The 23058-nt window shown below is 38.1% G+C and overlaps 1 protein-coding gene across 6 annotated transcripts in view; it reads left to right on the top strand.

The window, feature by feature from the left end:
- The first annotated feature begins 1948 nt into the window (after window positions 1-1948).
- The window catches only part of tanc2b (tetratricopeptide repeat, ankyrin repeat and coiled-coil containing 2b), a 161290-nt gene continuing 140180 nt past the window's right edge, over window positions 1949-23058 (top strand). For 4 of the 6 annotated variants that reach the window (XM_044103026.1, XM_044103028.1, XM_044103029.1 and 1 more), the window contains exons 1-2: window positions 1950-2395; window positions 20154-20251. The gene's annotated coding sequence lies outside the window, so the exon portion shown is untranslated. Of the gene's footprint in view, window positions 2396-20153; window positions 20252-23058 lie in introns of all 6 variants that reach the window. The other 2 variants (XM_044103025.1, XM_044103030.1) reach the window with 1 other exon arrangement.

A 23058-nucleotide genomic window follows, 5' to 3' on the forward strand; every position in this document is an offset into this window, starting at 1 on the left:
AGTCAGACTCAAACAGTAAAAGGTAAAATATGGGGTTTTTTTTACAAGATGGCAGGGATATGTGCAAAGTGGTGAAAGTCTGGAGTTCTGGCCAAAGTCAATCAATTAAAGGCAATGCTACAAACACTAAAGAACTGTTGTTTCTTCCCCATAATATTTTACCACTCACAATCATGAAATGATTGTGGCAATGTGTTTTAATTTTGGCATATGGAATGTAAATCCTTTCAAAAAGTATCTGGTCAATTTCTTCTAAACACATCAGAGTTAAAATTAAACTGCAATAAAAAGAAGAGTGAGTACAAATTTTAAAATTATTCCTGCATAGTGTAGGAATAACTTATGTTCAATCTGGACTTTGCGTTTATAGCATGGAAATATGGAAGTACTTGGAAGTATGACTTTATTTCTGGCAATGCCTGTTTTCAACATTATTACTCTACAATACCATATTGGAATCTGGTTAAGTTTTGACGTTGATTCATAATCACCAAGAATTAGCACTAATGTGATGGTAACTAAATAAGTCATTAAAATTAAGCATCACGGTTGGTCAATTCTCACAGTGTTTAGATGGTGCACTACTCTCTTTGAATCGACAGTTCAGCCAACAGGCTGTTTTATAGTTTAATTATGATGCATTCAGCCTTCACAGCATCCCTTATTCTTATTCTGGCAAATAGGCTTGTAATTTCTTTTGACTTATTGGACAATGGGGCCAGGATAATCTCTGACATTCGCCGTCGTCTTTCCCATTTATCATTTCAAAAGTCAGATACTGCGGTCTGCAGGGAGACGAATTGAGTTTTGATTGACATGGACCTTGTTTCTCCAGAATAATTATGAATGATTGAGGTATTAGTGCCTGCTTTCATCATAAATAATTCATTAAACCTTCCTTCCTTCTGCCCCCCACTTAATGCTTGCTCCTCTGCTGTTTCTGCACAAATTCATTGTTGGTAAATGTGATACGTTTGGTCAAATATTATTGGAATTCTATACGTAGATTTATAAATAAATGATCTGGCAGTCAGCTGCACAGACATTGAACACAGTGGACCAACACCAGCAGATGGCATCACTCTGAAATCATCCCAGACAGTGGAAACATCACTAGTCTAGATTAGCAGAATCTAGACTGGATTCTGTTCCTTTACAGACTCTCTCTAGTCTCAGGAACTTCGATTTTTCAAATGAGATGCAAAACTACTTCATGGGGCAGCAGTCACTTTTTCCTTTAGCTCATGTAAGACACTTCTGGCTCCTATAGCACTGACTCCAGCCACTGTCTACATCGTGTGGCACTTACCTTCTGTCCTTATGGACGGCATTTGAAGACATAAACGACATTGATCTTTTTTATTTTATAAGTCGTTGAATGGAGGCAGATTTCATCTCCAACCTGTTTAGAATAAGAACTGCACTGAATACTGTATGCCTCAAAATAAAAATAAAATAAAAACCAAAGGGATCTTGTTTATTTCACTGTCCTGTGTAGGTGGCAGTTATCCGTGTTTTTTTTTGCACCTTTTTCTACCACACTTTTTCCTTCCACTTACTTTTCAATGATATTATCAGATATTCCACTATATGAACAACCAGCTTCTTTAGCAGTAACATCTTGTGGCTTGCCTTCCTTATGGAGGGTATCAATATCTCTCTGCTGAACAAATGTTAGGTCTGACCTTAGCATTTCTGTGTTGAAAATCTATTTTTTTTACTGGTCTCATCATTTTCAGGGGAAAAAAGAAAGAAAAACAAAAACAATTTGGGTTGTCATTACCTGTAAACATTAATAATCAAAACTAGTAGAAAATAAACGTTGACAGCATATCTTTTTGATGATATTTGTAATTCATAGGGGACGCTTGTGTTGTGTATATTCAATGTAATACGAATCGATTCTCATTTTTCAAGTTAAAGAACCGGCCAGTTGAGTCGGCTCGGCGTCGAGCAACACGTCAGGATTTCAGTGGCAGGGAAGGCAGCTCTCCATGTTGCGGCGCTGCGTGGCAGTGGGAACCGATCTGCCACTGGCTGGCTGGCTGGCTGCACAACAAACGCACGCGTGGCTTTAGTCGTGAACGGCCTTAACACTTGGCACTTACATTCGGCGAGAAGCAGCGGCGAGTCTCGGACGAAGCTACCTGCTGCAGAGCGACTTTGCGCCGCGTCCTACACCCAGGAGGACAAGGTGTGGGGGGGGGATCGCTCCTGTGACCGGGCTGAATGTGGTCGCTTTGATCGGTGCAGTTATTCCTAGAGTCAGTGGCTTGGGCTGTTTTGAAGCGATTGGACGCGGACAGAGAGAGCGGTGGACCGCAGCAGCAACACAAGAAGCCGTGAATGCGATGCCCGAGCTGGAAAGAAAACCCCAGCTTCAAGTCTAGAGAAGGTAAACTCTCTGTTGTATTCTGCGACTTTTGCTTCATCTCAGCAGTACCCGTTTTGTTTCCCAAAAATATTTTTGCTTTAAGCAGAAAGTTTCGACATATATTATTATTAAATCAGTGCAGATATAATCTGTACTGCCGGTATCTGGCGCCTGCTCAAGCTAAGCCAATAAACAACCCCCAGTAGTGTTTTAATGAGATAGACTTAGCTGCTCCTTTGAACACAACGAGAAGCGTTTTCTTCTTATGGGTTAAATGCATCATGTGTGACGCTACCAAACTACACGAGGCAACACACTGTGTTGATCTACTCTATAATCAAAAGATCTTTATTCCCACTTTTAACCTCCCAGACTGCCTGCAGAGCGATGCTGGATTTATTTAAGGTTCAGCCTATAAATCTAGATTTGCATTCTTCTAACCTATTTTCAGCAGTTTCTGTGTAAGAGGGACTGGCCACCCAGACAACAAACTGTCCATAAAATGAAGAGGTCTATATAGAAGAAGCTGTTTCTACTTGTTCACTCGCTCCAGGCCAGCATCTACCTCCCTGTGCACAGCCTATTATCTGACATCTGGTCCCTCTTTGACAGAGACTTATGTGGTAATAGTATGTTTCAGCAGAGGCACTTAATCTGTGTAATGCCTGTTGTTTGGAAGGGGAAAACACTTATTTCCCCTTTGTTCGTCATTTGGATCATCATACAGAAGAAATTGTAAATAGATTTGGACATTAAAGCTGAATCCTGTTTTCCCCTTATTCGTAGCCCTCCTCCCTAAGTCTGTAAAAAAGGTGAAGGTGAATTTAGCTGATTTAAAATGGAGATTCGTAGGGGAACAGTTGGAAACAAAGAACTCTGAGCTGTACTGTAAATGCGCTCAAATATTTTCCTAGTTAACTTATTTTGATGATGCAATAACATCATCAAGAATAAATTAAAAAAAGCAGAAATATGTATAAATTTGTATACGTTTTTCTGCTTACTCATAGTTAAATTCAATATATTGGAATATTGCCGAAAAGTAATTTTACTTTAGTAACTCGGTTCACTAAGTGAAACACATTATGTAGATTAATTACTCACTAATGGGTTTTCAAATCTTTATTTTTGTTAATTATTATGGTTTCCCACTTATAGCTAATTTAAAACATCATCCCATTGGTTGTTCGCTAGAAGACATTTTGGGGACAAACATGTAAGGATGTCCTCCGATCAAATTAGACCAAAATGCAACTTTTTGGTGTAGATGCAGAATGCTATATTAGGTAGAAAACAAACACTGGGCATCTATGTGGACACACAATCTCCAGAGAATGGTCCAGTCAAAGGCAAGACCTAAATCCAATTGAGGATCTGTTGGAAGACTTGAAAATTGCCAGTAAAAGATACTCTCCATTCAGTCTCACTGAGCTTGAACTATTCTGCAAAAAAAAAGGGAAAAATGCAACAAATTTCGTTTGATGTGCAAAGCTGGTACATTCATGCCTCAAACGACTTTGTGTTATATCACAATAGTTGCAGTGGATTTTAAGCACAACATGGTAGGTTTGCTTTCCAATAGGTTCACATTGATATGATTGTTTGTGTCCTTCTTTAACAATCGTAAATACCGTCAAGATTTTGTATGACACGTTCAGGCATATTAAGTCATTCTATGTGCATGCAGTAGGAAACAGTAATGATGATTCTTGTAGAAATGTCCCATTTCTTAGTGGGATATTTTAACCACTATCTGAAATAATAATTGGGTCGTGCAGAGGGGCAACCCTACGAAATGGCAGCTGAAACATAATGAAATGGTAAATTATTTAACTATGTAACAAACACAAAGTTATGCCTTTTTAGTGGCTGATTTTCTTTCTTTCTTTTTTTTTAACAAAGCACTTATCACAAGAATATGGAGTGTGCTTCAGTTTTCATGGTTTCTGTGAGGCTCGAGATGACTGCCGCCTCGTTGTACTTTTTTTTATTAAAGTTCTTGGTTGTCAGCTCTTCTCTGCACAGATGAAAGACACTCATCCTCAAAGCGTTCTCTCATCACACCACTGACATGCGCTGGTTTTGCCTCCCTGTCCTGACACATATCTGTGAGCTCACAGTGTGTATGTTTTCCATTGTGAGATCGCCATGTTCTCCCTTTTTTTGTCGTTCAGGCCTAAACCTTTTCTCTTTTTTTTGTCTTGTGCGGTGCTTATCTCTCCCTTCTCAGTGGGGGTAGTGACGAGTCCTTGTTTTTCCACAGTTTGAGCTAGTGCAGTCCTCGTTTTTTTTTTTTTCTTTTTTTTCCCCCCCTTCACAGCTCACTGACAGGCCAAAGGTCTGTACAAAAAAAGGATTCTGGTGCAGAAAATGGGTGATGGATTTCTCACAAAACTAAGCTGACACAAAACACAGCCTTCAGTCTTTCTTTGTGCCACATGAATAAAATATTCCTCACATCTTTAAATCAAAACTGACTCCACAGTCTAAGTGTTGTTACAAGTCAAATGGGGAGCTATTTTTCACCTATGATTAAGAATAAAGAGCCCAGTTGGAGGCAATCTAAATAAATGCTCATACTTGCAGTTACGTTTCGGTAAACTGGAATATTTTCTCCTTTTAATTCAAAAAGTGAAAATAATTCATCACAGAATAATTTACAAATGTAATTTTGATGATTATGGCTGACAGCTAACAATAGTCCAAAATTCTGTTTGTTGGAATGTTTGTATATGACATCAGAGCAATAACAAAAATAATTTGAATAGAGGACTTCTTCCTTATGGTCAAGATATTGCTTACAACAATCATAGGGAACGCTGCTCACTGGGCAGTTGTCCAGGAGACAGACAGTGACACCATCATTAAGAGTGGTAAGCCACAAAAAGAAATTGTTCAAACTGTTAACAGCTAGTTTACTTTCCAGGTATTTTAGTGAGAAGTTTAGTGGAAGAAAAAAACTGATAAAAAAATGTGAGTTACAGGCAATACTGCAGCCTAGAGGAGATTGTGAAGCAAATAATTTTTTATCTACAGGGTGCCAAAATTAATGCCATTAAAATGCTGCCTGGCAAGAAATACATTTTCTTAACTAGCAAACTATACATTTTTACTGTTTGTGATAACACCTAAAAATCCCATAAATTCTATCAAATTTTATGCACAAGTAGTAGAGCTATATTAATGATGTCACGACGCTGGTCAGTGTGTTTGTGTCTAAGTCACCATATGCTCTTAGTGCCAGATGGGGCGCTATGCAGCAACAGAACTTCTAAATTTTACCCCTCAGAGTACCAAGACTTTTTTCGCAGTGTTCAGTATGTACAAGGTTTTTTTTTTATGGTGATGAAACGTGGTGCGTCAGTCTGCTCTTTCCCATCAAAAAGTTCTCCCTTAGAGTCCCTCACCTCAGAATCCTCGCTCCCAGCCCGTAACCGGTTCACTTTTTATAAACAAACAAAACGTACAAAACTGAGGGACAGGAAGAACTGTGCAAAGAACTCGTTTTAAATCATAAAAACGGTGCTGAATAGTGACAAATCAACAGAGTGGCAGATCAAGGGATGATAAGGCAGTGACGGTGAATGGCAAGAGAGGAGATCACTGCTGAGTTTGAATACAATAGAAACAAGAGGCAGACTAATACCGTGAGAAGATAAACTTAGAGAGACTAAGAGTAATAAAAGGAAACTAAATAGAAATCCACAAAAGCCACTTATTGAGGGTGGTGACATTAACTTGGGTTGCTGTCTAAATTTATTTGTCCCGGTTTCATTGGTTTTAAACTTTATTTAATTATTGCCCTGACTCTTAAGTATGGGCAAGCTTAGGCGAGCTAGAATTTTCTTGTCGCCATTTCCCGACTTAAGATCAACACAAATCTGCCCAACTTGATTACATGTTGTCTTTTTTTTTTTTTTTACATTTTAAAGTAAGGCTACTTACTTTGCCACTTTTCCACTTTGTGAAAATGTCACCTCACATTTATGCTCCTGGGAAACAGGAAGTTATGGATTACTAATTAAAATTTTCTACGCACTCTGAGCATCTTAAACAACTTTGAATTAATTTATTTATGTATTTCTTTCATGGGAATTGTGTCATCTAATTTGGTTCTCTCTTAAAGTGGGAGAGAATTAAACCCTCTCCATTGATGGCACTGTAACTTGTATAGTTAATGGTGTTCTAGACCTGCATGGCTGTACCAAGTCAAGCAGCAAGCCTCTCCTTTATTGACTCTGAGGAGATCATGTTCATTTTACATCTGTTGGTGAGAAATGCCTGTTGGGTTACCGTAGTGACGAGACTCGCTCCAGGTTTAGGTGACGCAACACCCATAAAACTAGATAACGTTACCATTAAGATTTTCAATTAACAAGTAAGTTGTGAGTGGTGGGGAAAAACGTGCTGCTAAGTCTTAGGAAAACATGCAATATGTGGTAATATTGGTGAATTCTGCTACAACTTACTTGTAAAATTAAATAAGTGAACAGTAGAAATGTCAACCATAGAATCCCAGATAATGAGTAGCATATACAAATACTGGAAAAATATTATTATCATTTCCATCTGAATTACAAGCTTTTCTACAAATGGTCCCAGGCATCTCCTGTTTAGCACTGAAATAATTTAATTCTTCTGAAATATATTTTTCCTTTATGACTTTACCATCTTTCAACCTCTCATCTTCTGGAATGATCGAGGGTACAGCCTTAGGAACTTTATGGCAGATGTTTTAGGGGATTTTAACACAGTCTTTCCAAAATCTTACATCTCAATACTGGCTAGCGGCCAATGCCTGCACGTGTCAATGGAAAATTATTTCACTCTTGTTCTTTTCCTGCATCATTGATTATATCATAAAATACGAAATCCTCAAGCACACCTTGATAAGCTCCTGTAGGTCAGTCTTGGAAATGTAGAGCATCATTGATTCAATCAGCTGCAGACTTGTTAAGTTGAGGCCTGTTAAATTGAGGCACTTCTTCATAATAACAATAACAAACATCACGTATTCATTTCTGTAATCCAGATTTAGAGAAGTGTAAATTCAATTTAATTGTCTAATTGAGCCCTCAATGGTAGCTGGAGTTAATTAAAAGACATTTAAATGTCTTGGTGCTCTTTCAGAGATTAAAATGTTTTCAGTTTAATTAGATAAAGCAGCTTTGCAGGGCAGATAGTCCTGGATGTTGCTGTCTGACTCTTATCGGCTGCAGAAATGCTAGAAAACGTCGTCCTCCTGGGGTTTTTGATCTATGTTCTCACCAGCGACACTCTTTGAACTTCCTTTATTTTTTAAAACTGCATTCTGTGTAACCAGTAAGAGCCTACTGGGAAAAAATGTTTGGCAGTATGTGCACATGCCTGTACAAATGGAGCATAATCATCAGTTTAGGAAAAATGCGAAGTGAAGGGAATTATAATTGATATTTTGGCCATAATTTATTTTCCTCTTGGTCAGTAACTCAGCTTATGCCCCAGAGTGGGGAGGGCAATCATCCAATGCCAATGATCCTGAGCAGTTTTGTTCATACTGCAGATTGTTGGTTTTCAAACCTTGCCAAGTTTCTCTTTTTGGTTGAGGTCTGGACTTTGATTGGACAATTCAAATACATAACAAAATCTTAAACATTTTTATTATTTCCTTCTAGGATTGTCCTGTATCTAGCTGTATCCATCTGCTCATCAACTCTGACCAGCTTCCTTGTAATTGCAGAAGAAAAGTACATTGTCTCCACCTCACAGCTTGATGATGCATTTTTCATGTTAGCAAGAATCTTCAGTTTTAGTTTTATTTGACTAGAATCTCTTTTCATACATGTTTGCTTTGTTTCTATGCAAACAGCAGGGTGTTTCTCGGAGGATCAGGGGTTCTTTCATTTATTCCATCTTCGCATTCTTTCGTAAAACCTAGATTTCTGTAGTACACAGCTAATATTTAAGAATGTCTCCCACCTGAGCCGTGGATCTCTTCAGTTCCTCCAGAGTCATTATTGTTTTACCTAATCATGCTTTAAACTTTTCTTCAGCCTTATCTTTGACATCTCTGGTGTGTTCCTAGATCTTCATGTGAGGCTGTTTGCTCACTCAGGCTTTCACAGAACAACTCAGGTTAAATATCACACAAATGGGCTGTTGTTAGTGATTTAGCAACAGCACAGGGAGCATCAGTGCAATGAGGGACTAGATGTGTGTGTGTTACATGTGTATCATATTTGGAAACAAAATATTATTTTTCCTTCCACTTTAAAACGATGCAACGTTTTGTGTTGGTCAATCAAATTTAGTAACTTGTTCAAAAATGATTGAGTATGAACAGTTGTGGTTGTGATAAAATGAATAAAACTGAATGAAGATATTTCTGATCAGTCTCCTGTCAAACAATGACATTGTCTCATTTGGAAGAAACCCTGGTGTGTGACCTAACTCGCTCTCTGTCTTTCTTTCTATCTTTCTCTCTCTCTTTTTCTTTCTTTCTTTCTGTATTTCTTTGTTTGTTTGTTTCTTTTTTCCTCTCTCTCTCTCTTAATGAGAGACAGATTCTCTTTCAGGCATGTCCTTCTTTTTCATTGTAGCATTTTGATTATGTAAGAGTGAGGAGGAGGAGGCATATTCTTAGCCCTTCCTTCTTTTTGGTCACAGAGTCATGACTTTCAGGGAAGCAGGATTGTTAAATCTTGGCATTCCTGATTCTCTGAGAAGAAGTACCTTTTATCATGTGGGAGCCATTGATATATATATATATATATATATATATATATATATATATATATATATATATATATATATATATATATATATATATGTTTTTTTTTTCTGTGTGGTTGTTTTATGTTTTGCCTGTTGTTTTAATGAGTGCACTTTGACTCCTCGTTTAGATTTTGTTTAGAGAAAGTTTTGTATCATGTAGTTTTTATATACATATTTCACAGAAAAAGCACTTCGCCAAACAAACAACAACAACAAAAAAAACCCACAGCTGCAGTGTTTCTGGAAAAGATATTTTTTGGTGTTAAAAGTATATTACTGTGCTGGTGATACTGTTGTGTTGCTTGTTGTTTGTTTCTTTTCAAAGGATTTTTCTATACACCTTAAACAGTAATCCAGCAGCTCTGTCTAAAATACATGAGTAGATCAAAGAACTTTAGTGTTTTGGATTGCTACAACAGAAGGTTGTATAGGCTGTTGACCTAGTTACCATTTCATAACAATAAAAGAGAGAATAGCGTCAGCTCTAGGATCTAGAAGCACTTTGACAATGCTGTTTTTAGCTTGACATGGTAGAAGTGATAAAATGATTTCCAAATTTATCTGTTACCAATATAGCATTTTTTTTCTAACAGTCCGTCACTGTGCGTCAAATGCAGCTTCTCAGATGTGTTGTCTCAGACATGAGCAGAAATAAAAGCAAATCAACAAAGAGCGCAGAGTTTGTCGTGTAGCTGTTTTTGAGGCTTTCTAACTGCACAGGTTTTGGAGATGTTTTTTCAACTCTCCGTTCAGAAGGAAACTCAGTTGTGTGCCTCTCACTGCCTCATGGCTAATCCAATCTAAATGAGCATTTGGCCAGATGTATGTGGCCTTGAGAATGGTTTGATTTAACTTGTTAAAAGCTTGGCGACTGTTATTGTAGTAGCTGTGAAGCTGCTTTTACGTATCAGTCAAAATCCTAACACAAGGCTTTATGTCTTTGTCTTTGTCTCCACAATGTCAAAACAAGAAGTAGACAGGGGAGCAACTTCCTTCAAACCTCCACAATAAGAGCCTTAATCATTCTATATGCTGCAATCTTACCTTCACATTTGAAGCAAATAAAATATGCTTAGGCATCATCTCAGCTTGTGAACACATATTACTCTGGAGGTTGAGCTCTGGTGTATCATATGTTTCTAACGTTAATCACCACTTGTACAATTATCTTGACACCAGATGCATCATAATAAGCTAAAGGGCAAATTTTGTGATATTTGTTTAACTTAAGTTAGTAGTTTGAATAAATATCCTCCAATTTTGATGATTCTTTTTGATTAAATATTTCGTGGAAGACAAAATTGTAACTTTCTGGATAGTGTAACCTATCTTACATCTGGCATAACACAGATAGCCTTTCAGAAAAATAGCATGATAGTGACAGTCAGATAGCAGTGGGATTATGTTTTTCTTACTCACTTTCGGTTTATGGCATTAACCTTCGGGAATTCACTGTAAGCGTCCTTGTGGTCAGTGTTATTTTTGTTTTTGTTTCACTGTGTGCAGTCAAACCACAATCTGTAAATGGCTCTTTAAAACCTGAGACATGCTGACTTGTGCCAACTTGCTCACTGATGCATTAGTGCAGACATTTGTTAAACTAGAAGCCTGAGTCACTGTCACTGAGCCTGGATGTGTGCGAAATCTTTTCTGCCACTTCCCCCCCCTGTGCACTGATATATATCTTGCTGGCAGCTACTGCCGAGCCTGAACACTTGGATCTCATTGCTGCATAGCAGCTTTAATGAAATCAAGTTAATCACTTGTCCTCAGACAAGCAAGAGTGTTATATGCATTCCTTCATGTTGCCTACCTCTTGGATTACATGGACATACCTGACTTTGCCAAGCCTTTGGATAAGACAGATTTGCTCTACGGCTGTATCAGATCACTCTGCCACTCAAACTTCCTTTCGGGGAAACAAAGATCCCCATCAGCCCATTAGACAGCTTGCTTGATCCGGCCCCAGCTGTTGTCGGCAGATGCCTGGCAGGGTCCTCATTAGGTCTGCGGGCTTTGCCTCATGGCTGCAGCAACAACTACGGCAACCACATTCTCAGCTCTGCAACTTAGACAGGAGCAGTCAGTGACCTTTGCTCTGTTCACCTTTGCCTAGTTTTACACCCGCCACATTGTTTTCTTACTCTGTGTCCTTCTGTCCTTCCTCTAAAGGCACAATCATTCAACTTTCTTGGTCTAGTCACTGACATATGGTGTTATTATTGGATATAAAGAAAAATTTTGTTAGCGATCCTCAAAGCTGAGTAGTTAACCATCCTCAGTGATAGATAAACACCATAATGTGTGAACAGTAACACGGTCGTATCGGGAGCTTTGAAATGGGATCAGCGGGCTGGTCTGAGGTATTACAGACTGAAAGCTTCTTCAATCAAGACTGAGGCTCAAGTGCTTTTTACTGACCATTTCTGTTCAGTTTTTATTGAGGAGAAAAACGGCGACAGCTAATAACGCTAGGCTGTTCGTTACCTAGAAACCAAAATCAACAGAAGCAAGACAGTGACAAAAGACAGAACCAGATCCTGTTAAGCGTTCTTCAAATAAGTCGTGGGTCACACTTAAATATGTTTCACTTCAGCTTTTGTAATTATATAATCATGTTAAATTCAATTAATGATAATCCTCATGTAAATTATGCTCAACATATAATTGTAAAGCAGTCACTTATGCAAATTATACTTAACAACAAATAAGTGCAAAGTGGTCACAACATGAGGTCCTTATCGTTACACCAGTTCTTTCTCTCATTGTTCATTTTTGAAGTAATTCTCATTTGGCTGTAGAAGATGAGTTTAGATATGTAATGTGAAGCACCATTAATGGGTTAACTTCCTCATTGCTTTCCAGGCGTTTTCCAAAACACAGTGGATCTGTTGTTGTTAGTACAAATGCTTTCAGTGTCTAAAACTGGGAGTAGGAGTGAAGAGAAAAGGATTTAATGAAAGGTGGCATTGTTTTCACTGTGACACAGCTTTCCCTCCTTCATCAAACACTTCGTAATGAAGACGTTCTAAAATAAGTGTGTGTAAATCTAAATCCAAGTCTCAAAATGGGTGTGGAAAGAAGGACTCTGTCCATATCTATGTTTTTCATAACAACTTGAAACTCATCCTTAGGACACAACACTAAGAATGCTATACCTAAATCTGGCCATGTCCTGTTTTTCATAGCTGCAAATAGTAAGACAGCATGGATCCATCTTGCTTTGTACAACTCAGGTTGAAGGTGGTAAAACCTGAGACATGCAATCATGTGATGCTGTCATGTCAATATGGACTGAAATCTCAGAGGATAATTTTTTGTCACTTTGAGTCTCCGCCATGAAGGCAGTTCTGAAGATGAAAGAAGATTCAACTTGCCACAAGCAAACTGTTCCTAATAAATTGTCTACTTTAAAATGAATAACCACAATGGCTTTAATTTTGTGTGAATTAAAGCACATTAAATTCAAGTATAATTTTTTTTTTTGAAAATGGAAGATTTTATGCAAATCATGCTTCACTGAACATAAATTAACTTTTTGCCCACAAGCAAGAAATTCTGACGGAGCCAAAGCTAAGGGAAGTGTTCCTTGTTCTGCCTTCTGTCCATTTCTGGCTTTCTGAAGCTATGGGTAGTCTATTATTAGAACTCTTTTTAACAAACCGTTGTATTTTCCTCAGGACTAACATGACTTTCTAAGGCCAAACATGTATTGTGTGCATATATGTTTCAAAGAGGATCGCACATATAGATAAAAAGATCTTTTTTTCAGTTCAGCCAAATGTCAGCATATTGAATACATAGCTTGCAGCTGCAATGGCTTATGAATTTACTGCACTTAGACTTCCCTGGGGATATCATACAAAACTTCTTAGTCTTGAGTTATTGTAAGCATAGAGCACTCAGTCTAATGCTCAGATTTCCTGTATTTCTTTGTAAATGTGGCATATTTTGGATTATCCAGTTCTTAATCTTGTGAATAGATAAATGCCCTTGTTGACAGAGTGCAAACCCAGCAGGAGCAGAGCTTCACTGAGGCATTTTCCTTCAATAGACGCTTGTTTTCAGAGTGGAGGAGCGGTCTATGGCTTTAGGGTTCGGCCACTAAAGTATGTCCTTGTTCAGGCATGAGAGTTCATTGTGTTAGCTGTCAGAACACAAAGTCCCCCTCAGAGTCTGTCTAAAAATATTTCATACCACCTCTGCCCCAAACAACACAGCAAGGGGCATAAATATAGAGAAGCAGAGACTGGCTGAGCAAATTCTGGGCAGGAAAACAAAAAGCAAACTTCTCCACTACAGACTTCACATTAGTAAAAACACAATATGAAGCTTTTAGAAGCAAAATCTCTTATAGAGGCAGAAGTGTGAAGATTTGATTAAATAACCATTAATTCTATTCAGAAATATAACGTAACTTTCTTATAAACATGTTTATTGTTAACTAATACAGTCATGTTGTTTTGTATGTAGAATTGCCTACTGTAATTCAGAATTTTGATGTGCTTACATGGAGTTGTGCAATTGTGTCTGTATCCATGTATGCATGCAGTGTGTGTGTACGTGTTCGTGTCTTGTTCTGGTAGCTTGGAACAAGGTGGAAGGCACCTTTTAGAAAAACTGCAGGATGGAGGCGTTTACACAGGCCTGAGAGCAGTAGCCACATGCACCATGTGCCTCCCTGAAATCTCTGCAATGCCAAAGGACACAACCCATGGTTGTGGAAGACCGCAACCACTATCTACCAACAACCCCAAAACAGAACACACCACACCTAGCAAATGACCCTACAGAGTCCACAACCGGCCCACATGGAAGTCCTAACACCAGAAAGAAAATCCTTATCATTATGATGTTAAAATAAATGTCAGAAACAACCATTCAAAGATTGTGGGTGACTGACTGTCCAGGGGCTGAACATCTGAAAACATGACAAACACAAAATGGTCATGTATAGTTAAAATTACAGATCATAAACCACAAAATACATATCTAAAGCAACAAGCAGACAATAGATGATTTTTTTTGGGGAGATTCGACGAGTGGCAGCAGATATGAACCAAGTTATAGATCCCCTGCACTGTAATGCGTTTCTCAGCCTCTGTAGGTTTTATTTAGCTGTCTTATTTGACTAAACATTGTAAAATATAAAACGTGCATCATGTTGGCAAACTGTTCAGTAGAATGTTAAGAAAAAATTTATAGGCTCTTCACAAATCTTCATAAAAGTTTTCTTTTGTAGGAAGAAGAAAGAAAAGCTAGGAGATGTGTTCAGTGTTTTTTTTTTTGTAGAAAATGGTCTCATTGTTTAGAAATGGCCTTTTTAAATGACTTTATAACTCAGCAGTATTTCCTCTTTAAGGTAATGACAGTTAAGGGGTTTAAATTGAAATCTTGTTATTAGTGGTATCATTTATGTGGATATGTCTTCACCAGTCAAAGTTTTTAAAACGTCTTTAAGAATACAAATGAGCTGCTGATCAAAGCCATTAATTCATTTTCTTTAATTTGTCAAGTTATTTGTTTTGTTTTTAGTTTTGGTAATTTTGAAGTGTGTCTTCTGAAATACAAGCTGCAAAGGGAGCATAGTTAACACACTCGCTCCAAAAGCCCTTCCTCTCTATGGGCGCAAAAGAAGGAGCGCACCAGGCTTTTCCTCGAGGTCAGGGTCAGCCACTTTCACTGCAGGCCACAGGAAGCCGGAGGGACTGCCGTCTCTAAGCGCCTAATGAGCCTCTAATTGATATCCAGCTGAAAAACCCCACCGAGTGTTAATGCCACTTCCAAGGAAACTATATTACGTCCGCTCTTCATTTAGCTAACAAGCCTCAGAATGCCCGGAAGCATACATTTTTAACACAGAGCCACAGTGGTGACACAGCAGTTGGTGTTTTGAAATGATTTTCTGTTGGCTCAAGACAGATAACGAACAATTACACACTGATGCACATTCAGTACTTCTCCTTATTTTCCTGTTGGGCCGGCCGGAAAATTAACGATGACAGCCGAATTGGAGAACTGCGGTCTTCCTCCGGTCAGACAGTTCTTTTGGCTCCTCAGGCTGTGTGTTTGGGATCTAGATGTAAAGAAACAGCAACTTATTCCATTTGCGGCTCCACTTCCAGTTGCAACAACAACACCACCAAAAAAGTCTTATCTTAGTCGATTCTTAGACAAAACCTCTGTAATGAGAATTTAAGAAAAGGGCTAATCCTAGAAAATGCTTTTACCCAGCTTCCCTATGGTATCCCATTTGCTATGCTTTGAAAGCTCCAGCCCTCCTGCCAGGATAACTCTCTGGGTGTGTTGCTCAAAATGTTTCATGTCCACAGTAGTAGCTGCGGTAAAGTGCTTTCAGGCTTTATATTTTAACCATATTCTGGAAAATACGTTGTTTTATAGCTTGCTTTGTTTAAATGTGATCTCTGTTAATTTAAATATGTACCTGCCACAAAAAAGCAGAGCCACCTGCCAAGCTATGTCTCAGATGTTCTATTTTAGCTTTAGGTTAGTAAGCACATTGGTGGGATGGCTTTCTGTCAGCTATAGCAGCATATGGAGACGCTTGTGGTGTGTAGCTGCCAGTGCTTATATCCAAAGCTTCTAAGCATTCAGAATCCTTTTTCATTTTGGGTAAACCGAGTCACTTCTCTGCCTCAGAGTGTCGGCTTCCTCTGTGGCAACGTTGGCACAGTCTTCTAATGAGCCAAGTTCTTTTTATACAAAACCTTTGCACCTGTGTGCTGTACATATGTCATAGATATGTAAGTTTTTTGAGTACAGATTTATTTTAAAAAAAGTCTTTTCAAATATCTAAGCTACAAAAAACACCAACTAGACTTAATACTTAGTATAAACATTACAGAGTATTGGAGGTATTGGGGTCATCACAGGAGATGCCATTTGTTTTTTTAGGAAGAAGTTTGGGAAACTAGTCCAACTACTAAAGTAAGAAACTACCTCATTTTTTGTTTTCAGAAAAAATAGAATAAAGGTTTTAAACATCACAAAATGAATGGCAAAATATATTTTATAGAATCTGTGATCAGTGTAGAATGTTTCAGTCCTACTTTGACTGGATCAAATGCTACTGTTTTTTTTTTTTCTATCTGTCTAGTTCCAAATTGCTAGTAATGCTCACAAAATATACTTTTTGGTGTTTCGCAATAAAATAAAAAGGTTTCTCAAACCTTCAGCTGCACTTTAATAAATAGTCTGGGAACAATTATCCAGTTAAGTTTTGATCAACCAAAGATTTTAGATTTTAAACTAAAAAGGATTAAATCCTTCATTTTACCCACAGCAGACAAATTGCTTCTTGTTTGTTTGCTGCTTTTTGTAAAAAGAACCCAAATTGCTGGAATGCAATTAATTTTAAAGTGTTTGTGGCTGCGACAGGGCGTTTGTAGCTAAGTTTTGTTATCCATCTGACTCCGTCAGCACAATGGTGCCGCAGCATAACCGGGGGGATACAAACTGCAAGAACAGTATGGCAGAAGGCTTTAGTGGTTGAGCGGGTGTGGCTTTTTACAACCGCGGCATACTTTGAAAGCAGATACCCACCCATCTCTCTTGTCATTTTAAAGACTGCAAATTTTAAATGACCCGGGTTTATTTTAAAAGTAAGCAGAAAACTATTTCCCGAGCATTGAGAATATCTGTGTGCTCTACAAAAAATTTTTACCTTGCCTGCGTTGTGCCACTTTGTTTGGCACGTGTATCACAAGGACGCTGTTTTCCCGAATGCAATGTGGGAGAAGGATTAAGTGAAAGAGTCACACAACCCTATTTATTTATTTATTTATTTTTTTTCTGTTTTTGGAAGTCATTTATACAGTGCAGCATATGCGGAAAAGTAGCATTAGCATATTACCATTTAACACCATATTGGACTTCAGCAAGCTCTTACTTGTCTGTTCATGTATGTTGACTTCCAATTAGTGCCCATGGTTTGCTCCAAATCAGTTGATCGGAGTACGCTTGGTAATGAGATTCATCCTTGAACTATCCTTTCATTCAATCAAGAGTTAAGGCATTTGATGCTCATAATCCACAGGGATCAAAAGCAAAGTTTGGCTCAATTGATCTTCTTAATAAGACAAGTTAATCGATTCTTAAACACAGTCTGAAGCTATAAAACACGGTGCCTCGTGTATTATTCAGGAGACATTTTGAACTGAGGGGTAATTTACTGCCCTTCTCTTCCATGTGAAAAACATAAGAATGAGCTTGTTGGCAGTAAAAGTTCTGCGTGTTTGATGTTACCATTGAGAATGTTTGCTGTGGATGTTTGAAGTTCATTTTAAACAACATTTTTTGGCCTGTTAAGAGATGCTGCAGGGACTTCACATTGGAGGTTGATTTGTCTTTACAGCCAACCATAATCCCAAAAGCGTTTTAAAATCTTTTCCATTTTTGCCCCTTATGTTTGCAAAGAAACTCAATCTGATTTTATGGAGAATGTCTACTGACATCGGTTTTTATCTTACAGATTCTTAATTGGATTTAGGTTTCCTATTTGACTTGGCCATTCTAATATGTGTACATCTTTTGACCTAAACCATTCCTTTGTAGATCTGGCTGTATGTTTATGGTCAATGTCCTACTGGAAATTGAACCATTTATTTAGGGGTACCAGTGTAAAACTGTTGAATACAGATGTACACTGCATTTTAAAAAATTATGTTTCTTTTAAAAATAAGCAAAGTGTGGTTTACATATGTACTCAAACTCCCTTATTCTAATACTTCTAGATGAAACGTTCCTTTAAAAGTCACATAATTAGTAGTATCCATCCGTTTAATTTTATTTTGGTTCCATTCCACACTTTGTATAGCTATGTGTGTGATTCGTCATAGAAAAACCAGGTAAAATTCTCTGTAGGATTAAATGGATTAAAAAAAAATATTGACTCTTGGCTTTATATTTATTTACCTTTATCTTTTAGAATAGATAAGTCATATGATATGGAAAATGTATCTAAGCAGTTGGATTAAGGGTATTCACTTAATTGTTATTAGGACTAAAAAGCCTGCACTTTTGTTTCTCATCATTTTAATGCATGTTACATGTTATTCTCTTGTGTGCACTCTCCTCTTTTGTGTGCTGTGTGTATTTGGCTCTCCATGCCCTGAATTTCCAGACCTTTGGCATATATAAACCACGATCAGGAGAGTAGAACCATATGTTCCAAGTGTCTGTTTGCCACATTGAATTGAGCAGCTAGTTCCTCATGGTGTGAAGCTTGAGCTTTACAAAAAGGCATTTGTAATGCATGAAAACATAAACACTCCTGGTCCTCCAGAGAGAGATCAGTAGCAGAGCTTAAATGACTCATTAAAACTGAAGTGGGAGGACTTGGTGTTGGACACATAAATTTTTTTTTTAATCCGAATTCCTGCCTTTTCATTTAATTTCTACACCCAGTGGACCAATGAGAATCATGACAGATTATTATAATCGTAGTTTTATGGACTCAGATTTCTGCGGGTGTTATTTTTGTGATGTGTGCCAGAGTTTTTCAGCTAAGAAAAATGAATTGTAGCCAACAGGACAAATATTCCTGGGAGAGGATGTGCTCCTTGTTCTCCTCTAATTATCATTTGTTCAATGGGAAAGCTGTTTGTTCAATGTGAACCCACTAAGTTCAACTGGCAACAGAAGTGACTCTCGTAGTCATTTTTTCTCAACTTTCAACGTTTCATCTCATTTAAATTTCATTTAAATGTCATGGTAGTTGGTGTTGCATTTGCACAAATTTCATCAACCAGACATATCGGATGTTACAAATTTCTGAATGGCATTTTCTGAAAAGCTTCCTGAGATTGATGAAGCTATGATTTTCTCATTGTTTCTGTAGTTTTATTTCGACCCCCAGTGGCTGAGATAACTTAACCAAGGTGTTTGCTCCATAGTGTAAAACCTAGATGGAGTCCTGCAAAGTCTTTGTTAGGGAATACAATGTCCATCCATCCATTTTCTAACACCCTTAGTGTGTTAGAAAACCCCACCACGTGGGGTCGGGAGGGAGTACAAGGTACCAGCTATAATTAGGAAATGGAAAAAATATTCAGAGAATTCCTGGAGGAAACTTGATTGTTGCAGTTTTTCTTTTCTATACATAACGTCTTTGTCCATAAGTGACTTTTCGTTTTCATAATCCCAATTTCATGCCTATGATTGTAGCTAAAGTAACATCTGAGGATTAAGTAGAGGGGAAATTGAGACTTGAAAAGCCTTGTCTTCTGAAACATAGACAAATTAAGTTATATCACACCGGAATTTTATTGTAATTTCTTTTAAGAACTGCTGCACCATTCCACTCACCATCTTCTTGTAGACCAAATGATTTTCCAACGATAAAAAGTTTGTGCGGATCATTGGACACCATATCACTACTGAAAATAACTACGCTGTAATGTATAACATGTTCTGTTAAAGAACTGTGATGTAAAAAGTTGCATTTTCATGCAGCAAACTTAATAATAGAGTACAAGTCACAGAAAGGTTGTGATTTTGTTTTAATATTGACATTTTTAAAATTATTATTACTATACACTTTTTACAGAGGAAGAAAAATCAAACGTGCATTATGCCAGCTTTACATCGTTAAGCTCATTTAGCTTTTATCACATGACTGCTTTCTTCTCCCACACAGATATTTGAGCCCTGTTCTTTCCTGCCCATAACTGGCCTTCTAATGACATAATGATACATTTAGTCAGAAGGCTTGGAAGCTTGACATCACAACTCTGAAAGCAGCACTTCATTTCAGATCCTCCCACTGAAGAATAAAACAACTGTCCCAGTCTGTGCTGTGACAAAAACTCCTTGTTGACCCACATATTTTTTTTTATTTTTTTTTTGCATTGCCAGCCCCCTTTTGTAGTCTCTCTTGGAGAAAGCATCAACAACAAGCTCCTACTCTATAGACTCCTTAGATCTGAATGTCAGCCTTTTTTCCTTCTTGCTTTTTCGTCAATTTCACCTCACCTTAAATTTTTGTTTCATGTTTTTCCCTTTGTAGAAAACAGTGGACTGTCTCTGCAGGATTGCGACTTTGGCTTAGCCCGGTGAAATGTAGTGCTTCGCTCCTCCCAAAGCCGGATTTATTGTTTCCTCAAGGTGAGTCCTCTCTCAGGTTTCTTGGAGATTAAATTTTCTGGAGGATGCTAGAAAACATATCAGCTACCTAGCTGTCTATGTGATTCAACAAACTATCTTTTGAATGGAACATTTCTTATTTTTAGAAACCAATTTCTTAGAATCAGGCACGGGCCATTGTCTTAGGAGCTTTTCACTGTATGATATTGAGTAAAAATAGCAGTTCCACTGTATTTACACAAAAATTTAGAATAACGTGTACCATGAAATAACCAAATGTGTTTAAAACAACTTTGAAAATCAACATCATCTTTCACAACTTCACACACAACTTCTCCTTCTCTGGTAAAAATTCTACCAGAGGAATTCAAGTTAATGGGAGAAATCCACTTTGGGATTCAGATCAAGACAGGCCTTTTATTGATTTCCTATTTATGGATTATATAGGTTTAGATCCTTTTTCTAATGCACAACACAAGCAAGTTTGAGCTTAAGGTCACAAACAGGTGTCAGGATTTTCTCCTTTAGGCTTTCCTGGTAGACAAAACCGGGAAAGCAGCAAAGCAGCTCCAGACCTCCACAGCTTGACCACAACATTTTACTGGCAAATCTTTTAACGAAATGTTGGAGTGAGCCACATTAGGATTCTACTTGATCATGACTCGGAGAGCCACAGTGTTCTAAAAAAATCCCCTACCTCACACTCTGTAGACTTTGTATAGCTTTTACCACTGTAATTTAAATCATCAAATGTACTTTGTGTTTATTGAGGTCATTGGTCATTGCTTTATCTTAAAGCAATAATGTGTGGCAAAAATCTGTGAGGGAGTGAATTCTGTCTGACTACTCTACTGTAAATGTATTTTACACATTCATTCAGACAATTTGAAAATGCATGGGGAAAACAAATTCATCTTTTTGGTTAAGATTATTACATGGCCCTCATAGCAACACTTGCCAATTAAAGAAAGTTCCATGAATGTTGCTCTCTTATAAAAATCATCCAGTGACCAAGTCAGTTTCAGAAGACATTTGAATTTTCGGACCATGCTAGTTGCTTCAAATGCCTGACCTTGTGTCCTCTTGGCACGTCATGTCTTTAATACATTTGGTTTGTAAACACAGCGTCAGGAGACGAACAACCTCTATCAGCTGTTACGAGGAGCGCGGCTCCCAGGCTGCAGAGAGGTATGCAGAGTGGCACGCTCGCTTCCCCACATGCACACATCTGTGGCCCGTAAGATGCATGCTGGCAAATGGAGTGGAAGAGTAGCCCCATTAAACCCCGACTCTCCTCTGAGAAGCAGGCCAGGGACTCCGAATGCTGGCCTCCCCTTGCGCAGTAGAAAGTGCTGACGCAATTTTTTTTGTCTGGCTAAAATGCCTTCTGACCACATGACACTGGCTCTTTTCTTCCTCTGAGATTACCCCGGCCGTTAAAGCCGGAGCTGCACAAAGGAGAAGCAGTGTGCGACCGCTGTTTAGGAGGTGGCATAAATTATACACGTGCCATAAAAACCCTGCAAAGGTCTGCATTGCTCACATTTTTAGATTGGGTGCATAGAATTTCTTTGTATCCAGTGTTAATTGGGTTTAAAGTCATTTTATTTTAGTACTCGCTGCAGTTAAGATATTCTGGGAAACAATAATAATAAAAAAAAAAAAAATGTTTTGGTCAGATAATTCATGCTTTTTGACGCCTGTTCAGACATACAAATCTTGTGATTTATAAAAGTCTCTGGCCTGAGAAAAAGCTCCCTTGGCCCTTTTGCTTGCAGTGCAGATCTGTCAATTCGTGATGACCTGGAGTAGTGGCTCCTGTGCTGGTCAATGGTGCAGAGAAACAGAAATATTGCATTGTCTCCAGGGTGGTAAAATATTGTCTTTCACTGTTGTAAGTTTGCATCAGATTTGACACACATTCTGGTGTTTTCCTGGATGGTGTTTCTCCCAGAGAAGTCAGAGCTTTGTCTTTAAGCCTCTGGTTATTGTTACAGTCAAGCAGTTGCATTTATGCATTTCCTCTAATAGTATCAGTCATGCATGGGCCAACCAGATGCTGCAGGCTGTAAATTTCTGCTTGGTGCTTCAGGGAACGTTGCTGATGAGAAAGATCTGTGTTGTCAAAGCTGCTGAAGGGAATGTGAAGGAGACGGTTGTTCCCCAGTGGGGTGTGTGGCTGGGTGAGCTGCAGCCTACGGCTACTCAAAGGGAGCTGTGTTAAATCTGACACACTGAAACCCACAAACGCCAACTCTGACAGCCAGTTGTGACAAAAACCAATTTAGGTGGCACAATAAATCCTGTTTGAGCTGCGAGGAGAAAGCTCTTTCTTTGGTTTAACCTTGTTTCTTTGACTTTTTAAGCTCCCCTTGTGGTCAGGCTGGACTTTAAGAGAAGATGAGACAAGTTTGTTTTCCCAAGTATCTCAGATGTTTAAGGAGTGAAGTGGTGGTTTTCGGCACAGACTGAAAGAATTTTCAAACAAAATAAACCAAATTTTATGAGCTCTGCATCCTGAATACTCTGCAAATAGTAATAAAGAATAGAATGAAGAATTCTTTATCATATTGTATCAGTCTATATTTATTTATAGAATAAATATGTGACAATCATTACCAAAACAGCAGTCTTTATGTACGTTCTAGTAAATGTAGAAGGGTGCTAATATTTGCATCCCATTGAAATCAAAGGTTGGCACTCAAAAAAACAACCTCCTTGTATTCATTTCAGCCTTCCTGTTATCTTCAGAAAATGTTGCTCTCTCTGGCAGCTTATCTGACATTTCACATTTGTCCACTTGTTATTGAAATAGCTTCCCTTTGAAA

Source organism: Gambusia affinis, linkage group LG20 (genome assembly GCF_019740435.1).
Source record: "Gambusia affinis linkage group LG20, SWU_Gaff_1.0, whole genome shotgun sequence".
Lineage (NCBI taxonomy): Eukaryota > Metazoa > Chordata > Actinopteri > Cyprinodontiformes > Poeciliidae > Gambusia > Gambusia affinis.